The sequence below is a fragment of the Mus caroli genome, chromosome 4 (assembly GCF_900094665.2).
Source record: "Mus caroli chromosome 4, CAROLI_EIJ_v1.1, whole genome shotgun sequence".
Taxonomy (NCBI): domain Eukaryota; kingdom Metazoa; phylum Chordata; class Mammalia; order Rodentia; family Muridae; genus Mus; species Mus caroli.
In genome coordinates this window covers 124,106,114-124,111,963 of record NC_034573.1, presented here as the reverse complement: position 1 = coordinate 124,111,963, position 5,850 = coordinate 124,106,114, and the positions used below count along the sequence as shown (strand labels likewise).

At 50.3% G+C, this 5,850-nt stretch overlaps 1 long non-coding RNA gene across 1 annotated transcript in view; it reads right to left on the bottom strand.

The window, feature by feature from the left end:
• LOC115030896 overlaps positions 1 to 4,567 on the bottom strand; it is a 7,993-nt gene extending 3,426 nt beyond the window's left edge. The window contains exon 1 of the long non-coding RNA XR_003836493.1: positions 4,480 to 4,567. This is a non-coding gene — a long non-coding RNA (uncharacterized LOC115030896). The remainder of the gene's footprint in view (positions 1 to 4,479) is intronic.
• Positions 4,568 to 5,850: the final 1,283 nt, after the last annotated feature.

Sequence of the window (5,850 nt, the reverse complement as noted above, 5' to 3'; positions counted from 1 at the left end):
TGGAACTCACTCTGTAGACCAGGCTGGCCTCGAACTCAGAAATCCACCTGCCTCTGCCTCCCAAGTGCTGGGATTAAAGGCGTGCGCCACCACTGCCCGGCATTTTTAGTTTTATTAGGTGACGACAAATTGAGTTAGTCTATCATCCTCCAAAGCCCCAACTTCACCCATACCTGCCCTTGTCTAGCTTTAATCCTTCCCTTCCCTTCAATAGATGAAAAGACTAAGACGTGGGGGCATGCGCAGTTAGGAGCACAACCCAGACTAAGCCTCAAGGTCAGTGCTTTCCCACAACGCCACCCCTACCACACAGGTGGGGCCATGTGAGGAGCACTGAGCGGTTGGCGTTTGCTCTCCTTAGAAAAGCAAGTCCGTAGAGAAAGGAAGGCGGGGGTGGGGGTGGGGAGGGGAGATTGGCTGTGATGCTCCAACATGGTGATGACACCACGAGTGGAAATTTTTTGCAAATCCGCCCAGAAAATGGCTTCGCCCTGTTCGTTGGAGCTGCTCCCAAGCCACCTGCAGCGCTCACAGCTGCACACTGGCGCTGTCCTTGGCCGGTCCCGGGAGGGGCGAGGGTGAGAGAGAGAGCAGTGGCGTCTCCGCGGTTGACTTTGGGGTACAGTAGCTGGGTGCTGGGAGCCGGAGCCCGAGGCGCAATGGATTCCAGAGTAGCCCGCGGGAACCGTCCGGAATGCGGGCACAGGTGCGAGCCCGGCTACAGCACCCAGCATGCAGCACCGAGTACCCAGCACGCAGCACCCAGCACGCTGCATGAGCCACAGGCCCTTTCATGACCTGGTCAGCCCGACGGAGTCCCGTCAAAGCTCCCAGACCCTCGGGTTGGGGGGCTGCGGGTTATTGGGGCTGCACCCTGCAGTGCGGCAAAGGCTAGCACCAGCATTGGAAAGAACAAAGCCGCCGGCCCCGCCCCGCCGCTTTTTCCCCAGCCTGGAAGCCTCCTGTCCTCTGGTCTTAGGTTTGACTCCCTTTGAGACTCCCTTGCGGGGACCGAGCTGGTTACCTAGTGTATGTCACTACCCATGCCGCATTGTCCTAAGGCATTATGGGCTGTTTAGGAGGAGTCTTGAACCAAGGTCACATGGAAACAGCGGTAAAACTGGGATAAGGGAATTCTCCCAGAAACCGACTTTAAAATAACAGTTTTGTTTTGTATTTTACAGACATGATCTCTTGTAGCCCAGGTTAGACTCGAATTCATTAGGTATCTGGGACTGGCCTTGAACTCCTAGATTCCCCTCTCTCTGTTTCCAAGTGCTGGAATTACAAATGTGCATCACCATATTTTAAGGTTTAAAAACTGTAAATGAAGAAAATAGCTAAAAAAAAAATTAAAAACTGGCCACATTTTTTTTAAGATTGAAAAGCTCACTTAAAAAAAAGCTCACTTTTGCTAATCTTTAAACAGATCCTTTTCATAAAGACAATTGAGGACAGATACTGTACAAATAGTTAAGCTGTTTCCCTTTGAGTCAGGGGTTGGGGGAGAGGCAGCTGGTGACAAGGCAAACAAGTGTGTCCAAGCCGACCATTTGTATGAAGAGCATCTAACTTTGTCCCTTGCCTGTAAAGATGAAATGATCCCTTGTCAGGAGAAGGCAGCGGGCAGTCCCTGGGACTCAGTTCCACTTACAGGGAGGTATTGCTCAGCTGTGTGGGGAGTGCCCTAGCTCAACGCTTAGAGATGGGGAAAAAAAAATCTTAAAGATATCCATAGAATTGATTGATTTAATTAGGACACATCCATTTAAAGGAATTCTCTGCAACTTTTTTTTTTTTTTTTTAGAAAAATCTGGCAGGTCTCAGCAACAGACCAACCAATAATGTAGTGAAAAACTGTCAAAATGTGTCTCTGATTCACTGCCTCTTCTCTATGACAAAGGCGGGCGTGCTTATATATTTTTCCATTAAAAATCATACACAAAGCTGGGTGTGGCCGTATGTGTCTCAGGGTCTGGGAGGCTGAGGCCAGAGGATTGCAAGTGCCAGGCCAGTCGGGGTTGCACAGGGTGACCTCTACAGACAAAAAAAAATCACCAAGAAGATTTCATTTCATTCCATAACCCTAGGTCCGTTTGGAATGCAGAAGTCAACGTGAAAAACAGATTTACTAAATTGTGGGTTTGGGAACCAGTACTTCTCCTTTGGGGAGTGTGGCACGTCGAGACAGTCATTGGAATGAGGACAATGGTTTTTTAAAAATCACTGAGATCATGTAGTAGAAAACAATGTAGGGCAACTTAAAGACCAGCAATGGAGGGGTCGGATTGAAAAGGTATGGTAGGCGCCTACAATGCCCGTCATAATATCATAAAAAAGAGTGTTTAGAAAAAGGTGTTAGAGATGAGGGAGAATGCTCATAAGGTTAGGAAAAGCTGTTTAGGAAACAGTGCGATGCGATTGGACCACCATACCAGTAACAGCATAAACAAACAGGGCTGACTGGTGGCTCAGCGGTAAAGGTGCTTGCTCTCTTGCCCCAGAAGTCAGGTTGGATCCCTGGAACCCACTAAAGGTAGAAGGAGAGGATGAACCCCGTGTTACATGGTTATCCACAGGGGAGAGGGAGGGCGAGGGGGGCCGTAGATGGGGCAGGAGGGAGAGAAATAAATAGAAATAACTGAAAGAAAAACATGCCCCAAGTTTGTAAACAGTTTATGGCTGCTGGATCAAGAGACACAATGCTTTCTCTCTCCCCACATGCTTTTCTTTTCTTTCTGGCTTCTTTTTTGCAATGGACATCTTTGTCTTGGAACATAAAAAAAAAAAGACAAAACCAAAAAAGCTTAAAAATAAATGCCCATGGTATTTAGGAAAATTAGATACACAGACATGTTATCCCAGCAATTCCACATCTAGAAATCCTCCCTCCCTGCTGCCCCAGCTGTATGAGCACCCAAAGCATTATTATTCATTATTAACAAAAGACTATAAATAGCCCGTGTGACTCCTAACGATGGATGATGTAAACAAATCACCAAGTGTCTGTCATGGGTTGGCAGTTGCTGAAGAACCTAGCTGTGAGAAACATCACGGTGGGGAAAACTGCGGGACATAGCGATGTGGTGGCTAAAGAAAGAAAAACCCGAGTCTCTAGGACGACATGAAATTGTTAACATTGGGAGGAGCAGGGGACGACGACAAAGGGCAGTTTATCGCTAGTGCTCGCATCCTTTATAGAAAGGGGTTCTCGGGCCAGCAGCACGGCTCAACAGGTAAAGAGGTTTGCTGCCAGGTTTGATGTCCCCAGTTGGTCCCTGGGAACCCACATGGTAGAGAATCAATTTCTGCAAGTTGCTCTTTGACTTCCAGATACACGCTGACTGTGACACACACACACACACAGTTTTTTAATTAAATGCTCTGATATCATAAATAATGGCAATATGGCAGTGTCTGGAAGAGAGTTCATCCTGGTTCCCACCAGAGAAAGGGCCATGGGGTCTGAAGTGATGGCTCTGTCTCATTCATTGCCTTGGTGTTCCTTGGCGCAGGCTTTTCTCTTACATAACGCCCCTGCCTGCGCTACAATCCTGATTAAAGCTGCTGCCCGCTGCCCCGGAAGTCCAGGCGCAGCCCTGCTTTTCTCTGTCCTCTCTTGCTCCTCCACACGCCGTCTCCGTTCTCTTACATAAGGACCCTGCTCACATGCACAGCTCAGAAGCTCAAAGCCCCAGATGACACCAGCCCCGCATCTCCTTTCACAGAATAAGATGAAAGCTAGGTACCCGCAGCTGCTCTGGAAAGAGGACCAACGACTTGGATCCCAGACCCCTCCCCTCCCGCCTGGGGTTTCCTGAGATAACCTGTAAGGGGGAGGTGGGGGGCTTGGCCCGCAAGGTCCCGGCCTGAAGGATGCCAGCCAGGCTGCAAATTAATGATATCAGTGTAGGATCAAACGAGGGGACAATAAACCCTGTCACTTTCCATTTGCCTCTGGGCTCAGCTTCAGCTAGCTCCCTACCCAGACAAAGGCTGTTCACAGACTCTCTGGCCAGCCAGGTTTTCCAGAGAGCAAGTGACAGAAAGCTGGGCCAAATTGGCCTCTAGTGGCTAATACACTGGGATTCACATTTAAGGACATGGTCCCTTCCTGGAGGTGACTGAGAAACCCTCCCAGGGCCCCAGGCCTCAGCGCTAGAAGGTCTTGTTTGCTCCCAAAGCTGAACAGAAAGCTGTTATACCGAATGGGCGTTGGCCTAGAGGCAAGAAATTGGGGTTTGTCCTGTCTCTTGTTTTGTGACTTGGCGACTGTGGAGACCCTGAAAGCCCGTGAGCTGGGGACAGATAGGGTCTCAGGAAGAAAGGAGGGTATGCGTCCCCTCCCCCACCACGGTGTCGCCGGATCCTAGATGTAGAAGCTGCAGGTTGTTCTTTCCCTAGCAGCTGCTGCCTGTCGGTCTCCATGGCAACCAGGCCAAAGGACTGATTGGCCGGGGTCCCAGCTCTGGATCTTACCTTGAAGCTGGGTTTTCAACCTGTCTTTCTAGAAGCCAGGCCCATGGCCACTCCCTGGAGCCTCTGTCAGCGTCCTCCCTGCCACTGTGTGGGGACTGCATTGTGTGGGAAGCGCCAGCCAGAAAGACATTCCCTGTGTCTCTCCTCAGTAAACTTCCTCAGGAGAGACAAAGAGCGAGGTCCCACTGGCCTTTTACTTATTGATGGTTTGTGTTTGCAAGACACCCCCCCCCCATCCCCTCCATACCCCCCCCCCATGCTCTGGGTTACTGAGTTGTGGTCTGTAAGGACATTTGGCTTAGGGAACAGGTCGCATGCCAGGAGGTCACTCAATGCCCCCCCCCCGCCCCTTTTTGGTTCCCTCAGGCTCTCTGTGCTCTTATTGGCCTAGGGCTGGATCCAGAAGTCCTGCTGTGGCCTGTCTGGCTTTAGGAAGAGAAGACTATCAAACAAAACAAAAACTCGGGAGGCTGATTGTCACCTGCCCCAGATGTCCTGGAAAGTCATATAGGCATCAGGGACTCACAGATCTCTCCCTTGGACTAACAGATCTCTGGGGCCTTTTCTTTTTTTGAGACAGTATCTCTCTGTACAGCCCTGGCTGTCCTGGAACTCACTTTGTAGACCAGGCTGGCCTCAAACTCAGAAATCTGCTGCCTCTGCACTTTCCCAAGTGCTGGGATTAAAGGCGTGTGCCACCACGCCTGACTTTTGGGGCCATTTTTAACCAGGCAGCTAGGTTTCCTAAGGAATGACTTTGGACTCCCAATCTTCCTGCCTTCGCCTCCCAAGTGCTGGGATAACAGGCAAGCACCTCTTTCTATTCTTCACAGCTCCCTGGACACCTCAAGGAAGATGGTTCTCCATCTAGAAGGCCTTCCATCAATAGCCAGGTAGCCTGGGCTACATGACAAGATCCTGTCTCAAGACAAACAGGCCTCATATCTAGTCATCATAATTATTGTTTATTTAGACTTGCTCCCTCCTCCCTCTGATTTCCCAGGAGCCTGTGGGTATCCTCAGTCTCTGAGAAAATAACAGCATCTGGTACAGGGGCTCTCGGTGCTTCTCCAGTGCTCTCCAGTGCTCTCCAGTGCTTCTCCAGTGCTTCTGCAGTGCTTCTCCAGTGCTTCTCCAGTGCTTCTCCAGTGCTTCTCCAGTGCTTCTGCAGTGCTTCTGCAGTGCTTCTCCAGTGCTTCTCCAGTGCTCTCCAGTGCTTCTGCAGTGCTTCTCCAGTGGTCTCCAGTGCTTCTCCAGTGCTTCTGCAGTGCTTCTCCAGTGCTCTCCAGTGCTTCTCCAGTGCTTCTCCAGTGCTCTCCAGTGTTCTCCAGTGTTCTCCAGTGCTTCTCCAGTGCTTCTGCAGTGCTTCTG